Genomic DNA, 18,404 nt, shown 5'->3' with positions numbered 1-18,404 from the left:
TGCGGTTTTTAAATAGTGCAGCCACGCTAATGAGCAGTTGTTCGCACCCGCAAGGTGGATCCCAGCACAAGCACAAATGCTTGAAAAGGGCAGACCAATTACAAAAGGTCATCTCCTACATCAGCGTATGCCCGCCTTCGTCTTCATTCAAAGGGAGGCGGACGCACGGAGGAACAGGGAGGCCGACCAGGATACTAGAGATACTGGTGATTTGGTTCATAAAACCACAGTGTGGATGTGCATAATTCAAAGAGCACAGCGTCAACGTTAAATACTATTTGTTGGACACCCGACAAAAACCGAACGATCTAAGTTCTTAATAATATACGGTGGTTCCTTCGTGCAAAGAGAAAACGTGGAGGCAGTATTTAAAGCTTCCCAGCGTGACTAAAATCATCAATTACCAGTCTATGCTGAGAGAAAAACTGACATATACCTATCAAACTTGAATCTGGGATTACATTGCAGATTCTGTGAAAATTATATGTTTGTCCTGATGAAGGTGCAAAGATTGAAAGCCACCGAAACGCCGCGTCGACTTGTTCTGCTTATTGCATTTGTTTATTTTAATTTGTAATTGCAATCCTTTTACGTAAAGGTTGTCTTAGTTGTTTTTAATTTTTTAAGATTGTAACCCATTTGGGAGGTCCAAATAAATTTTGAATTGATTTTTATCTCTTTGTTGATACTTATCATTCCATTACATTTTATTGTTTAGTGCTTACTTCAATTGGCTCTCTGCTGTGTTTGCCCCGTATCTAACTCTCTGTAAGAAAACCCCTTTTTAGGATTATTTCCTTAAGCAATCTAAAGCTGCTTCTAAGTATAGGGACTCCTTTTTGTTAACTTTCATTCCACATAATTCTTTCCTTAAATTAGTAATTATTCCTATTTCAATACTCCCATATCTCAGAAACCTCAATGGACCCACTTTCCCTGCAATCTTACACCATTGATGAAGCCATAAACAACTGTCTAATCCCACTTCTGTCAACATACACTGTGTAGCCGTACCCTCAGATGGCGCCTCTTCATCTTTTGGTATTGGAACTGTAATATTTATTTATTTTATTTTATTTAGAGAGTTTTATAAAGCGCGAACATGACTGTAAGGCATCAGTGTGCTGTGCATAAGATTGACTGAACAAAAATAAACATAGACAAGTACGTTAAAAATTAAAAGACACAATGGGCTGTTGAAACAGATATCAAAATAAATGTCTGTCATTGTGGAGAAGTGTGGCTCAATGGTTAGAGCGGCAGACCCTGATGTAGTGGTCTGGCCCGGGACCAGGATTCAATTCCCACCTTGGTGGGTCTTGGTCTCAATTTCCCCAGACCTGATAATTCTCGCCTCAGTGCCTATTCTAATCATGGGTCCCACTCTGCAACTCTGGGCAATAGCTTGCTTAATCTCCACAACGGCCCCAAAAGCGCTGGGATGCCTGGCTTCACCTTGGGGGTGCCCAGGAGTGGACATTTCACAGGGAAAAGCCAGGAAGGGTTCCACAGTGGTATGAGTACAGCTCCAGGACACCCCGTTGCTGGGGCAGCAGTGCGCTCTACAAGTACAAATTCATTTCAAATTAATTTCATTTCATTCCTGATCTAGTTTCTTCATGGTGGGTAATCTGCTACTGCTCAGAAAATATTTAGTTCTAGGTACCCAGGGGAGCAATGTTTGAGTGGGGTTCTCGTGTGAAGGAAGTGCTTCTGACCAATCTAGACATTGCTCACGTTGTGACGTCCGCTGCGCCCTGGAGGGAGGCAGCTCAAAAGTTTCGGAAATGAATCTATTCATTAGGATCTTTTTCACCTCTTTTTTGAAAAAGTGGATTGATGGGTTTGAACGCACCTTGGGTGGTAAGGAGTTCCAGATCCTTGGTGCCGATCTGGAGAAGGAGCCTGAGTAGGTTTTTTGTTTTCTGAATCTAGCGGGTTCAAGCCTGAGAGAGTTTGCACTTCTTAGGTAGCAGCTGCCACTTGAGATTTGAATATTTTCTGCCAGGTAAATTGGTTCATTAAAATGTAATGCTTTGTGGGTGAGGCAAGCAACTTTCAGTTGGGTTCTGGCCTTGAGGGGAAGCCAGTATAACACCTAAGCAATGGGGTCATGTGGTAAAAGCGCCGAGTCCCAATTACCAGTTTTGCTTTGGGAAGACATGACAGGGTTGCTGATCCGTATTCTAGTCTGGAGACCGCTAATGATTGTACTGCTTGTTTGAAGTCTGGAGGTAGCAGAAACGGTCTCAATTTCTACAGTAATCTGAGTTGGAATGACACACTGTGCATGGTTGCACTGATGCTCAGATTCTTGTCTAGTGTTATTCCAAGGGATTTCATGGAATCAATAATGGTAGTTTTGCAGTTGAGGGCTTCTAGGTGCTTGTGCCAATATTGCATGAGTGTGGAGCTGTTTTGAAGGGAGAAAAGAAGGAATTCTGTGGTATATTTACAAGGTCTTAACGCCGTTGTAGTGTAAAGTTTTTGGCGTTAAGGTGGCTATTTTTTATTGCCTTATTTACAAGTTGCTGCTAACTGGAGTTAGCTGCACTTTTCCGGCAAAAACGTACATTTTAAAGATCACCACTTCTGTTATCGAGAGTTAATGCAAGGTGGGCATTCATGTGAAAAAACTGCTGCTAACCCCACTTCGATAAGCTAGGGCGCAGTCCTGGGCCTCATTCATGAAAAGTGTTGCGTCGCTGCAACAAAACAGCGTTGGCACACTTTTCACTACACCCTCCTTGCGACACCCTGGATGCGCCATATTTACTGTATGGCGCTCCATGCTGCCAGGATTTACAGATATGTAAAAGTCACGCATTGTCACAAGCATGACGCAACTCCAGCAATGCATGGTGCAGGCCTTTCCCTATGGCACAGCGTCACCCTTACACCCGCCATGACGCAGGCGTAAGGTTTTGACGCAGTGGTGTCCTAGATTTGTCGCAGTGAAATCTCATAGATTTCACTGCGCCACTCCTACGAGGGTTTGTTGCGTGGGAATGCCCACCCTGCATATACTTGACGCAGGTATAATGTGGCATAGGGGTTCACAAGGTCACACATATGTCTAGATGCGTCACTTTGTACAGAGTTTAGTTTCGCGTCTAGGGTGTCTGCTATCACTTTTCCGGCAGCCAGCAAACCCCAGATGCTTAATCCATTGACACGGAGGAGCTGTCAGGGTGTTGGCGCAGTTAGAGCTCCATCGGTGGAGTTTGCGCACAACAGTACTTGCGTCTGTAAGCGTTGGTGGAGTGGTGAAGGCACGATGTATACTATGATGGGCAGTTCAGTAGAGTTTGGTGGTGTGGCTGTATTTGAAGTTCCGGCTGGAGGAGAAGACAGGGTTGAACGTGTGTCCGGCTATGTGGGTTGGTGAGCTGACTAGCTGCTTGAGGCTGATGTTGACAAGGTTCGCCAGGAGGGTGGTGGTGTTCTGGTCGTCGGGATTGTCCAGGTGAAAGTTGAGGTCTCCGAGTAGGATGTAGCCAGTGGATGGGAGAGCCTGCGGTGCGATGAGGTCTACAATGGCATCAGTGAATCGGGGTTCATTGGCCGCGGTGGGTGGGGTTGGGGGCTTGTCCAGATCTGGAAGTAGAGGTTCCATGGTAGACGTCGGGTCATTAGAGTTCGTGGTCAGTCGGAGTGTGCCATGTTATGTTATGTTATGGGTGCTCGGGTTGTCCGTGCGGGTGAATTTGTAGCCATCGTGGAGGGTGATGGCAATGTCCAGTCCGGTGCAGAGGTTGGTCCAGGTTTCTGTGAACAAGGCGAAGTGTGAAGAGGTTGCGTCGAGGAGGTCCCAGATTTCTGTTGCTTGTTTGTGGAGGAACTGCATGTTCAGGAGTATGCAGTTGAGCCAGTCAGCTGCGCTGTTGGTCGGCTGGGCTGCAGGAGGTGCTGGTGTACTGATGTGGCAGAAGGTGCATTTGCAGTTTCAGCAGGCACAGGGTGCACAGAAATACTACAGTGATGCTAGATGGCAGGTGGTGAGGCATCCAGGATTGATGGGGAGGAAGGTGCTGACATTATAGCGTTAGAGTGTCTGAGAGGAAGGGTCCTTGGTGCAGGGCGTGGTCCAGGGGCTGATGGAGACAGATGGGCTTGCCTTTAGCGCACCAGTGGTACGCCCGCTGCGCATGGCCGCACAGCAGCCACCATTAAGTAGTGCTGCGGGGGGCCCGGACAGCTGGGAGACAGGAAATGCAGGAAAGGACACTGGAGGGGGCTGGGACGCGGGAGAGCAGGGGTTGTAAATATATATTTTTGTAAGTCTTACCTCAAGGCCGGGTCATGCGTCTTCTGTTCTCCTGCTCTTCTGAGTCTGCTTCAAGGAACAGGAAGCAGGCAGCCAGGGTCCCTCCCCTAAGCCAATCACAACACTGCAATGCAGGGTTGTCATTGTTCTTGAGCGCCGTGACAAGGCGTTCATCTAGGGGCTAGAGGAGAGGGCATGTTCTCCATGCAGGCTGTAATGCAGCCTGCATTGCGAACAGGGAAGTGCTCATGACTGCTTTGGTTGGCCTGAGAGGGCTGACAAGACAGTCATTGCACACTTGAGTGGGCATACCACTCTGCCCCTGCCCTGCTCCATGAGTAAAGCAGCCCCACCCACCATCCTGCCAGCAAAGGAAACATAGCATCAGAATATCAAAAAGTTATCATCATGTTATGTTTCCTCTTCTGGCACTGCTTGAAAGCAGTGGGGCAATGGTCTTCCATCATAGCGGAGGAGCGGCCACTGGAGGAGCGTCACCCACAGGCGTTAGGCCTGGGCCCGACACAACCCCCAGGCCTTCTCCGCCACGCGTCCCACCTTCTCCTCACCTGGACATAGACACCGTGGCGCAATCTGCTGCACTCTCTAAATCTGTGACTCAGCTAGCAGGAACTTCAGCCAGGCAGAATTCACAAGCTTGGGTGCAGCAGTCGCTGCCAAGTCTTCTTAGGAACCCCCGATGCAGGAGATGCAGCAGAGCCCCCTTATGTGTGAACTTGCAGCGCTCCCGCCACACAAGTTCGGCGCAGCTCAGGGGCCTCACCCTACACAGCGTCCGGCCTGCGCAAAATTCTCTGGCCTGTGATGCAGTGAGGCGCGGCCACCATTGGTAATCTCCTCTGGGCACCCTGGTGTAGTGGTGGTGTGTTGTATGCTAGGCAGACCTCCCTACGTTGGTGCACAGGAGCGCCTCTACTGTTCACAGCTCCAAGGGTCACCAGACGGTTTTCTCACACAGGTCAGCAACGTGTATCTTTACCACCAGGTAAGGGCGATCGCCAACGGCTCAATGTCTACTGCCACGGCCGAGCAACTCCACAGCACCTCCGCTGCTCACTCCGGGTTCCAGACACAGGCACAGGGAGGCCTCTGGGCCCGGGAACTGTCCGCGCTTTCAAGGTTTTGGCTGCCATGGTGTTGCAGGGAGGGCGCTATGAAAGATGATGCATCACAGGTTCAACCCAGCGATGGGTCTCTTTTCATATATGTAGCCCTGACTCTGCATTTCCCCTTCCCCTGGACTCTGGCTGGTCATCCTGACTGTTGGGGGATTTGGGGAGATTGTTGATCTGTGCTGGACTTATCCCTGGCTGCTCCATTCTACATTCCATTGTTTTTCTTTGATTTTTCTTCATTGGAGTTGGACTTTTTGGCTATTTTAGACTCTGGAGGCAAATAACTTGAAGTTTTTCCCCCAAATTGGCCTTTCGTGAGATTTTACCCGCTAAGGTCAGAATTTGTATCGCCTTCACGCTAGTGTTAGCAGCAGGACTACCTGAAACTATCGCCATGTAGTGACGTATTGTGAATACTTCGCTATCAGGACAATAGTTTTCGGCGATGGCCCGCGCTAACTAACACTAACGCAAGTTAGCTGCAGTTCCTTGTAAATATACCTCTCTGTTTTCAGAGAGTTCAGCTTGAGGTTGTTTTGAGATAGCCAGGACTGCATTTTGACTAGAGTGTTATTTAGTCGAATGACGTCATGCAGTGTTCGATTATTTGAGGATTTCCATTTGTGGTTCCATATATAGGTTAAAGAGTTTCAGGGAAATGGTTGACCCTTGATGGACTCTGCACCTCACTGGTGAGGTGTCAGAAAATGAGTTGCCTGGTTTGATACATTGTGAGCGATTCTGCAGGAGGAATGCGAACCATGAGAGCACTTTTCCATTCAGCCCCATTCTGTGTTCTAGTACTTTTAGTAAGATGTTGTGATTGACCATGTCAAACGCCGATGAGAGGTCTATGAGGATGTGTAGGCAAGAATCGTTATTGTCTAGTATCTTAAGCATGTCGTCCATGATGTGAGCGATATCCTCTCACAAAACTCGTAAGATCTTTTAAAAAGTTAGTGGGCGGAATTTGCATAATTTCCTTACGCAAATCTCCGCGAAACTGTAAAAAATCCCTGCGAACACACAGAAATTTCTCGAACAAGCAGAATTGCTTGTTCGCGATGCTTTTTTACTGTTTGCAATCGCTGTTTGCGTGCTCGGGGGAAAATATCTTGCAGACACGCATTTGAGAACGCAAACAAGCAAAACATTTCGCGAAGTCGCGGAATGCAGAATTTTGGGCAATTTCGGATTCTCCGTATAACGCGAAATTACTCAAATTCTGAAAATTCCGCGAGCGGAACAGAATTTGCCGCCCAGGCCTAGTGCTTTCACAAAATTCATAAAGTAAACAATTAACAATTCAAGTTATGAACCTGTTCCGTAAATGTACATTTTTTTCTTCCAATCCTGTCTCAGTTGTTATTTATCAAAATCCTGTTAACAAATCCCAATGCAGCATTCACAAAACCACTGACCTATCACAGTGTGGCACCTTGGTGTGACCAACCAGTGTGAAAGCACACAAAATGACCAATATCAGCGCAGACCACTAAAACGTGTGATGTTGCTCCGTGTCGCAGTTCACCTTCCTTTACAATTTCTCTTGTACTTACACAAACCACAAAACTTTTTAACAAAATATATATCAGTTGTTGTTTGCTTTTTCTCTGAAGGAAAACAATAGCACTTCAACAACCAGAATACTAAGGCTGTTGCATCTTCTGACTTTTATCATTCAAACAGAAAATGCTCATGCGCAAGTGAAATCTCGACCAGAGTGGAATGACCCTAATCAATGCAGCTTCCCCTGTTTGCGCAATAGCTTCTGCCAACATCAATTCGTACTAAACATCCTCAACAGATTATTAGTATTTCTATCTCAATTGTGTAGGTGATGGTACCTCACATACTACACCACAAAATCTCTGCAAACAAGAAATTATTCAAGAATCTTTTACACTTGTCTCAATCTTTTTTATTATCCTAGAGTCTTAGCCTATGTTCAAGGCTGAATTCTTCAATCTCTTCACATAAAACATAAATCAATAAACATCTCTTTTCATCACACCATCTACTCTCAATTCAATAACACAACGAAAACACAATAACAATTACAATAGACGTCACATCACCCTATTAATACTCACACCTCCAACCGCCTTCAAAAACCGCATCTTGTCAGCTCCTCAATCACCAGGCATTGGATTCCAGGATCTGGGAATTTGATTCTAACTAGTGAAATTTTATAGCTGCTTGTTCTAAACACTAATCTTCCCTCTGCTACCAGAAAACTGGTAGCGTGGACTGGGCCCTAAAATTGTTACCTCATTAATCATTTACCATCTTTCAGGGTTAAGCATGGTTTGTCCGAGCTAAATCTTTGTTCTCCTCAGTGATGGACCTTGGAGTGTGTATTTTGTGTGTATTTTGAGTCAAGGAGCAGGATAGACATTCAAATGTAAACCTCATTAACAGTTTGGAGAACAGTCAATGATGAGAGTTGTAATGTAGTTTAAAAGCTTTATTTCACATTAAGAGATAAGTAATATTTTTTCTTTATTTTTGGTCTTTATTTAGTTAGTTCATCAATCAAGTAAGGTTACAGAAATCTCTTCAAAAAGAATGGTTAGAACAACACATCAAGTAATAATATTTCATTAAGCGTGCTCCATAAAGGAATATGTTCCCTATTCTATAAATCAGGATTAGTGTTTAAATATTAAGAAGCCATGTAGAGTTTGAATTCAAGGAAAAGAGTGAAATTAAAGGAGCATACAACTTCAAGGTCAAATTAGAGTAGCAAAACTTACCATAAAGAGCAGTTCATAAGACTCAACAGAGTCTAATTAAATCCAAGTACATCATCATACAGTTGCAGTAGCAAACTGTCAAATAAAATGCTAAAATGAAAGAGGCAGAGAGAGAAAACAGTAGTAACAGTAGCTACAACTGTCAGAGTCTGGGACTGGTGAAAGCATCCAAAGAATCTGACCTGACTTGATCTGCCCTGGCTCCCAGACTACCTAGGAGCACACACTAATAAACAAGCATTTGCAGTGCAATAGGTCTCGCATTTACTTGAGTTTAAGCTATTGCCATTGTAAATGACAATGTATTTTATTTATGTTTTAAAAACCGATACCAAAATAAAAGGCATAGCCATTTACAATGCCAATACCTCAAACTTGCGTAACTGCGAGACCTATTGCATTGAAAATGGTTGTTTTGTACTGGCATGACCAATTTTAGCTAAAAACCCTTCTTTTAAACGTCAAATGAAGACCGCTAGTACGCAAAGAAATATTTTCAAAAGTTTTTCACAACTTTCTACCCCATTGCTAAATGACTAAAGCAAACGGGGGCTGATTTGTCAATCTACGAAATGAATACTGAAATGAATTAAATGGTCTTTTCATATACAGACTCCTAACACTGTTAGAATATGAAAACCTTTCATTTTGGGATTTATCTTTTTTTCTGCCAATGGTGCTACCGTCCTCCACTCTGTATAGTCTTGAAAGGAGGTAACCAAAATTATGAGCAATATTTCTCTACAATTTTTCATACATAAATAATCGCTTTACCTATTACGTACTCCAATGACTGTCTCTCAATGTGTGTCAAAGTAGCAGCTCGCATAACACCACTCTAGTTTTCAGCTGGGATGGTAATACTCACCAAGTCGCCTTACAGTAGAGCAAAAAGTGTTGGCTAATACATCTTAGGCTGAAGTGTTTTTTCAAAAATATATTTTAAGAAAAAAAGTACTTTTTTTAGGACGCCGCACCCGTAACCTCGTTCATTTCGCTGTTTGCTCACCAAATAAGTCCTTCACCCACTGCTTACGTTTTCTGTCTTTTTCGATAGAGTCGTCGAGTCTTCTGTGAGGTGTCGGTTTACCGGGCATCGTCTCCTAAACAGGCACGCGTGCGCCTTCGGCGGGCACCCTGCGCAGGTGACGCAGAGCAAACATCGAGGCGCGGCCCCTTTACGTTTAACGGTCCGGGCGCACGAACTCCCGCGTTGGTGACGCATGGCGAAGAGCGAGCCCCCGCATGAGTGACGTAAGGCAGACTACAGTGCGGCTACGACTGTTTGCGGCTGCGGTGAGGCGCGAGCCCCAACTCCTTTGATTTATGACGCGTTCCTCATACTTTGCCCTCGGCTAGCGCCTGTATTCTTTTGTTTTGTTTTTATTACTGACGTGTTAGTATAACACAAAAAAATTGTACGGAGTTGCAAGCTACATTCATTTTATGTGGAAGGATGTGAGGCCTGCAGCCCTACAAAATATGAAAGATGGTTATAATAACCCAAGAGTGATGGAGAGCGGAGAGTTGAGGGAACGCACAGAGGAAGCAGGGATCTGGAAAAAGGAATGTGACAGAGAGGAAGGAACACGGAGGAAATAGCAATGGTGGGAAAGAGGATGGAGAAAAGAAATTTAAACAAGTGCAACAAGAAGTTAGTAATTAAAATTTCACCCAGGCCTGCTAACAATCTTGGCTGTCCCCGGGCTCTGCCGCTCGCGCTCTCCCCTGGAGGGTGGGGGCAGCTCGCCCAGCGGGCGTTACAAACACAGGGGAGCTCGCGCCTGCTGCCGCCGCTGATGGTGACGTGGGAAGCAGCCGGGCTCGCGCTGCTGATGCTGTGCACAGGCACAGGCAGTGAGAGCTCCCAGGCCCCACCCACCTACGCCTTGGCTGAGGTCATGTGCACGTACTTGACCGAGAGGAGTGGGCGGACTGCAGAGAAACAAGCGTGTCTCAGAAGCGCGTCCACAGACCGGAATCTGCTCGTGCACCGGTCTGTGCCACTTGGACGACAACACAACCACAATAAGTCTCGCTGGCTACAGCGCTTCGCGCTGCAACGCCAGATGAGACCTAAAAAGTCAAGAACATATTTCGAAAACAGTGTAGCAGGCTCCCTTTTAACGGACCAATAAAGTGGCCCGGTTATTTGGTAAGCAGGTTCTGCTCCTCCATTCTCAAGGAAATATGGCTAAAACTTTTTATCAAAATGTTAGCTACAGTCTTGCATAGCTAGATTCTGGAAACATCAGGCAAGGTTCCCATAGGCCTTAAAACACAGCTTGACCTTCTGCATAAAATTGTGTTTCAATGCAAGAAAAACTATCAACTAAACTGCAACATCACTGCCAGGTAATGCATTCTTTCTAAAGAGAAATCAGACAATTTTTGCTCAAAATTCACAAGTTATCCCATTCAATCTTACATGAAACATAAATAAAATAGGAAGTTTATGACATTAAAAATAAAAAGTTGCTTATTAAAATAATAAATTTTGTTAAGCCGGAATATTCTGCAGTTATGGCAACATCTATAAGCATGTCACTTCAAGGTCAAGCTTCTAAATCACATTGCACACATTTCATTTAGATTACATTCTTTTCTAGTTAAAGAAAACTTCTTTCATGGCCTTGCTGTGGCTTACATGAATAACAATGACTGCCTACTGTGAATTAGCACAATTCAAATGCGTGTCAGCTTAACGTTACGTTTTACATTTTCATTGCACATTTAGCTTACTAAGTTTATTCTTTTTACATACTAATTAATAGACTCTATTAAACGCTAAGCCTTTGGTTTCACGTATAGCCTTGCATGAAGTCAGTTCACCCAACTTGTAGTTGATTTGTCTAACTGTGGACCGTTTCTGTGTTCTTTTGAAATTGCTGAGTTAGTGTTGCTCAACAGACAAATTGATGTATGGGTTCCTTTATTAAGAATTATAATGTTATCTACTGAACATCTTAGAACATTTGTTTCTCCTGATAAATTAAGTATATCAAAGAACAGGCCTATCATACCCAATAAACATTATCTTGACAGGTCAACCTGACTTGTCTGTACCATGTTTATCATCCTAATGTTCACACTAATAAAATACATTTCTAGGAGAGAATAAATATATTCACTGGGGAAGGACATGGACAATTATTATTTTAACGAATGTGCATTATCTGCTGGCTTCAGCAACCAAAATGCAGATATTCATCTTCTTGAGGGGGTGGCTTTTAATCATCCAAAAGAGATGCTGGACTTTTATGGGGATAAACCTTCTTCTACCAAACAAGCATCAAGTGTGCCTGAGCTCTTGCAATAGTCCTGAATACTTGGAGTATGTTGTGATATTGCCAGACCATCTTTGAGATCTTGTATGCTCCATATCAGTGTCAACAATATCTACTCTGTAGTTTGGCCTGTAGCCCAAAGACTATGTTATGCCCAGACCAAAGCGTTCCTATGTGGTTTTTCAGTGTCATTATAGAACAAGCATTTGTAAAACCGATAATTCTCAACTTTGGGGCCTATTGGCTTTGACAATGGTTTAACCCCTTCCGCGCTGATGACAAAGCCAGCTCGTCATGGGCGTTACCTGCACTACGCGGATGAAGAGCTGGCTTTGTCACAAACCGGCCGTTTTTCAAAAATCAGCACACAGCGGGAAAACGCGGTAGCGGTTAAGCCATCTGGGATGCTGTGCTGCTTGGCTAAAGAAATTTGGGGCATATTATCAAGACAGCGATAAAAGTATCGCCGCTTTAGCAGTCGGAAACTGCCGCTAAAGCGGCGATAATGGGCTTGATAATATGCTCTTTGGTTCTGGTGTTAACCTGGGCCGCTATGGGAATTCACAAGGGCATATTATCAAGTCCATTATCGCCGCTTTAGCGGCAGTTTCCTGCCGCTAAAGTGGCGATAATTTTATCGCCGTTCTTGATAATATGCCCCTTTTTTTTTCAAGTTTGACGCGGCTATACATCCATGTGCACATCTGCCAAATTACACTGCTGTTTCTTTTTCCTTTTTAGTTACCTACCTGAGTTGGATCAGTAACAACAAAGAAAACAAAACAAGCTGAAATGTTCATGTTTTTGAAAGCAGGTATTGAAGTAATGCAGCGGGTGCGGTTTGGGGGGTTGAAGCACACGGGCAAGCAAGAGGAACACATGGGGGATACAGCGGAAATACACATGCACCTTTGAAGAGTGCTTGAAAAAAAGTAGTGCTTGAAAAAGCGAGCGGTGGAATGATATAGTAATGAGTCCAAAATGAGTCCATGCTGTGTTAAATCTTTCCTTTGGTTTAATCCTGCTGGTTACATCTTTTGACCCAGGCAGCATTCCTCAGCACACACTCTTGGCTGGTTTCAATTCCTGATCTCCAGGGAGGAAGTATCGAGTCGCTGAGACAAAACCATTCACCTGCTTCTCTGCTGCTTCAAGAACCTTATTTTCAAACATTACAAATAAATTTGAAGTTGATATCTGTTCCTAGGGGAATGGTCTGCGTGGATAATAATAGACACTAGAACTGGTTTAAGATTTACCGGAAAGCAGTACGAAAAACTAGGACCAAAGAGTGGATAATGATTTAACTCCTCTTTCTTTTTACTACCTTTCGGGATAATGTTATTAGCAATGAAATGTCTGAGTTTTGTTTAATGACTTTAAGACTTGTGGTTTCTCATGCCAAAGAAGACGGACACTATTCTGTATCTATAACACGCTTGAAAGGGACATGCCTATTGCCTTACTTGAGAGGCTCGTGAAATCAGACACAAAGGCACAATTGACTAATTTTCCAAACTGAAGTCTCTGTAGCAGAGATATTGAGTTTAGCGGTGCTGAAAACATCTTTAGTATCTCATCTGCACTTCTCAGGACACTTTCTTCTATAGTTTACCTGAAGACTTCAAATCCACAGGACACAGACCTACCAGTCCTACACTTAACAAACTACGAGTTCTCTTTCCCTGGCAGTCATTACTCACCCGCCTGTCACAATGATATGAAACTTTTCTTGACATTCCTCAGAAGTCTCGCAAAGGCAGAATGAACTTTATAAACCATAACGGTCTCTGCTGCTGACCACTTAGATGGGGTTTGGTGGGAATATGGAGGCGAGAGGGAGGGCCTGTTACCTGGTGTGGAGAAGAGCAGATCTTGGGTTTGTCAAACTCCCAGCTATAGAATGTATATCTTCGCTGTGTTCTGTCAGAGCTCTGGACTCTGTCCTATCCTCACTCCCCAGGAGACAAATAGTGATTCCAAGATGGCTGCACGCGGTAGTAAGAAGGATCATACATCTGTGAATTAATTGAGAAGAAGGACAACGGAAGGGCAAAGTTTGCTGTGTCCTGCGAGCAAGACTTAGAAATCTCTGACAACCTATCTCTGACAACCTATAGCATTAAGAAGCCCAACATTACTAATGCTGTAAAAGAACGAGATGTATGAACACACACGGCTTATGGCCACGTGCACTCATGGGACAAGGTCTGGACAAGTTTCCTTCTCAACCACTGAAGAGTCAGATTTATTTCTTCTGGAGGGAGTATGTATTTCACTGACTTCACGTATAACCTGCACCCGAGGGTACGGCGTTCACATTCATATTTAAGGTATGCGGGCTTTGCAGAGACATTTAGGCAAGTGTAAATGAGATTCGTGCATTTATAACAGAAAAAGAAATACGGTCAAGCCTTTTTTATCAATTTCTACTCAACTTAAAACAACATCCATACTCAATTAAGGCGAAGTAAACATAGGGATAGGTTGTGCTGCTCAAAAAACTGAAGTAGAGAAACAAAAAAAGAACTAGGGAAACGAGAGAGGATTAGAACAACAAAAACAACTACAGTGAGGGAATGCAAAAACGGAAAAATCGAGAAGGGAATGAAAATGAAATCAAAACAAACACATAGCTAAATACAACTCACATAATTAAACAATTGAAAGACATAGGATTTGAGCACCATCTATAGCAATCGAAGCACATCTTTCTCACAATGCTAAAATACCCACAAAATCGCACAAACAAACCAAACCAGTTTTACCTAACTGTCTGTGAGCAGCAAAAAAAGGAAGAAAGATGACTGGTAATTCTGAACATTAGTCTTTTAAATTCTGAATTCCTTCATTTTTGTGCTGCTACTGTGGACAGCAAATGAAGTAAGGTAGGCATTTTATTTTTTTTGCTTCTCTTTATTAAACCAAACTTTGGTACACCTTTACAATACTCTGGACACAGGGTAATGCCGGTCGGGTACATAGCAGGACTATTTACACATCACATACAGTCATACTCTGCAACACTTTGTTTCTTGGTTCACCTTGTATTTACCATTCTCCCTTTTTAAGTTCACACTGTTTCAATCCTGTATGTTTCCCATGCAGACCAAATCTTTTCCAATTTTGGTCGGAACCCTCTACTTTGATAAACATTTTTTTCTGGCTGTTGACACCAATCTAAATCATTACCCCAGTCTTTAATCCTTGGAGGATCAGCGCTTCCCCAATTTCTAGCAATATTTGTTTTGGCCACACCTGCCGCCAACATCAACCATGTTTTTGGAATGTGTGGGCCAGTTGATTTCCCCCATCATCCCAAGGAGATGCCTTCTTGCCTCCATTGGAACCCGTTGTCCCACTACCTCTGTCATAATCCGAGTTACCCCGCTCCTGTAACTTTGTAGTTTAGGACAAACCCAGATTATATGGAAGAAGGTTAATTTCTCTCTACACCCCCTGATGCAGTGATCTTTGTCACTCAAGCCCAACCAATGCTGGAGCGTTCTAGGGGCATATGACCTATGCAAGATCCGTAGCTGAACCATGACCTTATGGCAATCTCCCATAGGCTCTGAATGGATTCCCTTCAGTCCTCGTCTTGTAGGAGTCTGAGGTCTGACTCCCATGCTTCCCTCAAGGGGACCAAGGAGTCCGGGGAGTTGTTCATGATTTTGCGGTAGGTGAGGGACACTGCTTTGTCTATAATCGGGTCTAGCGATAGCCTGTCCTCTAGTGGGGAGTATTCCGGCAGAGTATCCCCCTCTGCTATGTGTCCCCTTAGGGCATGTCTGAGCTGAAAATAACTAATCTCTAAAGTAGGCATATTTTAGTTTCCTTACCTTGCGATCCTAATGTTCTTCCACTAGTAATATATTCCATATAGGTACCCTAATATAGGCTCAGGTAACATCGTAACCCTTCACCTATACTCTTCTCTACATTACATACATAACGTTCTTAGGGACTGATCTTTTACCTATATACAACACTGCATTCACAGAACGCTGGATTTTCCATGGTAAAAACCTCATACATTATACATGAGGATTCTTGGAAGCACAGCAGGGCTAACATCTCCTGTATAATATCTATGTACAAAGTTCATTCTCAACATTATCCTAAGCCCAACAAAATAATACAGCGAGGTGGAATCCCAGGGGAGACCTATGGGTATATATACATCACATCTTGCTAAGATAGCCAGAGGAGACCAGGACTTCCTGGCCGACACACTGACGTGAGACGATGAGCTTCCTGCATGCAGACACTCCAGCTCGCTGTGGTCTAACATCCCTTGCGGGGGGTCCAACCCGAGACCAAGACGGGGTCCCACAGTCTCTCAATTCAGGTAATTGGGTTGACTTTATCCTTGAGGGATTCTTGGCTTAACACCTACACACATGCTAGGTACACTTAGGTACATCTAGTTAGGGAGGCATCGTAGGAGTATGCACTTTTATTTTCATGTATTATATATAGTCGTATGTATTCATGATTATCGCAAGATGGTAGAACTCTATCATCCTTTTACTTTCATAGTGCTTCTAATCATTTATATCTGTTACTGTCTGGCGGTTGTTGCAGCACATCTATTTTACACCAGAATAACAACTGTTCAATACATTTTTATTGAAAATGCCCAGACTGTTTATTCTGTGTATCTCTCGGAAACAGACTAAGTAAGCACGAGTGAAAGGTAGTATATTGTTTCCATGGTCCTAAGGGATCAGGGTTGTCATGTTCGTTGGTTGCCAAGAACTATTCTCTCCTTGGTAAGAGGAGATTCTAGTGGTACTGTGAGCTGGTTGATACAGAAGGCCAACATATGCAGTGTGGTTGTTTAGAATCAGTCTGACACTAGTCCTACAGTGTATGTTGTCCAAACGTGCAGATCCTGTATAAGGTTTCATAGGAACTACACGACACGGCACCACCAATGTTGGTTGGGTACTGATTTAACAGTAGAATCTGAGTAGTTCAGTCATGCTAGTTTCAGAGATCCCTACTCACAATTCCCCAGAGACATCTGGAGTGGGTAGGCACAAACTCCGCCTCAGCTGAGTAGGGAAAACCGAAGAGGAGTCGGTAATTAACACTGACTGAAAGCAGGTGGTAATCAGCTGCAGTGTATATAAACAGTCCCAAAATGCAACAGTGTGATCACTATGGCGGCCTTCTATGTAATTGCAAGGCGGCTACAGCTACAGGCAGCAGGAGTGAGGATCTGGAGACGGGAGGAGCGAGTTTACAGACAGCGCATCACACTCTTCCAACTGACTGAGGCTGAGATCCATGAAAGGTACAAGCTACACCCCTACACCATCCTGGACCTTATAAGGGACCTGCACCCACTCCTGGAGCATCCAACACCAAGTGCGCACGCCATACCACCACATGTGCAGGTGCTCTGTAGCCTACACCTACTTGCATATGGCAGTTACCAGGGGGTGGTAGCTGCGGTAGGTGGGGTGTCACAGAGTTGCCTGTCCAGTTTCTTTAAGAAGTTCCTGGATGCCATGATGAAGAGAATGCATCACTACATAAGCTTCCCAAACACACAGGCGGAACTGCTGAAAACCAAGACAGACTTCTACCAAATGGCACAGTTCCCGCATGTCATAGGGTGCATTGATGGGACACACATTCCAATTTGCCCACCTGCAGCCACTGAGTATATCTACTGAAACAGAAAATCCACCCACTCCATAAATGTGCAGGTAATCTGCGATGCTGCCAACATAACCACCGACATCGTGGCCAAATTTCCAGGGAGCACCCACGACTCATATATCTTCCAGAACAGTGGGATCTACACACGCCTGGCTGCTGGAGAATTTGGAGAAGGATACCTGCTAGGTAAATCACTGTGACACACCCTGATGGATACTGCAGATGAATGTGTTGGTGTATGTAATTAATGGCACTCTCTTTCTCACCTAGGTGATAGCGCTTATGCTGTGCGGTCATTTATCCTCACTCCCTACCTAAACCCATCAACCCCCAGAGAGAGACGATACAATGTGGCACACAAATTAACACGCAACATTGTGGAGCGCACGTTTGGACTATTGAAAAGCAGCTTCCGCTGCCTCCACAAAAGCGGAGGCGCACGTCAGTACACACACATCATCTGCTGCAAAATCATTGCAACTTGTGCTATGCTTCACAACCTTGCCACTAAGAAAGGTACAGAAGTTGAATTCACTGACTCTGAGGACGATGATGATGAATTTGCACAGCCAGAGCCCAACGCAGCAGGAGTGGCACCAGCACCAGATGGGAGGCAAAGACTGGTGGAGATCACACGCAACTATTTTTGAATAAGTAAGGAGACACAGCCAGTTGTATGTAAATGACGTAGTTTTAATATTTGGGCACTACGCCACTACACAAAGGGCCTAACTTGCCAGTCCAATTTGTGACAGCCCTAAGAGGATGTCATGGGTTACTTCACCTAATTCAGTACACAAAGTGTGGGCTGCATCAGCATCTGCGGCCACGCACAACACTGCTGGATGCATCAGCAGACTGTCTTCACTGGCTATGGATCCAGTGCCAGCCCCATGCCATCTGCTGCTCCTCCGGGGCTCAGTTGCATGGGGCATTATGCTGCTGTTACTGGTCATCTCCTCACTATCCCCCACATCAACAGCACCAGTATTGGCGGCCTAAGTTGTTAACAGCACTTCAAGTGCAGTTGCTACCTTGACAAGCCCCCTAGAGACATCATGGCTGCAGTGTGCCATCCCTCCCTGCATGGCCACGGAGCGCCTGCAGAGCAGAGGTGGCAGTTGAGAGGCGGTTCACTGCCTTAGTGTGGTTTTCCATTTTCTGCCTCTCCCTGCGCCGTGCCATCCTGTCCTCATCAAGTTTGCTGCAAAGCAGCATCACTGACTGGGACACGTCCCTCATGCCCTCAGCCATCTCCTTCATGCCCTCAGCCAGCGTGGAGGTC

The sequence above is a fragment of the Lissotriton helveticus genome, chromosome 3_1, assembly GCF_964261635.1.
Source record: "Lissotriton helveticus chromosome 3_1, aLisHel1.1, whole genome shotgun sequence".
In the NCBI taxonomy this organism is placed as follows: Eukaryota; Metazoa; Chordata; class Amphibia; order Caudata; family Salamandridae; genus Lissotriton; species Lissotriton helveticus.
This window is presented reverse-complemented; position numbering follows the sequence as displayed.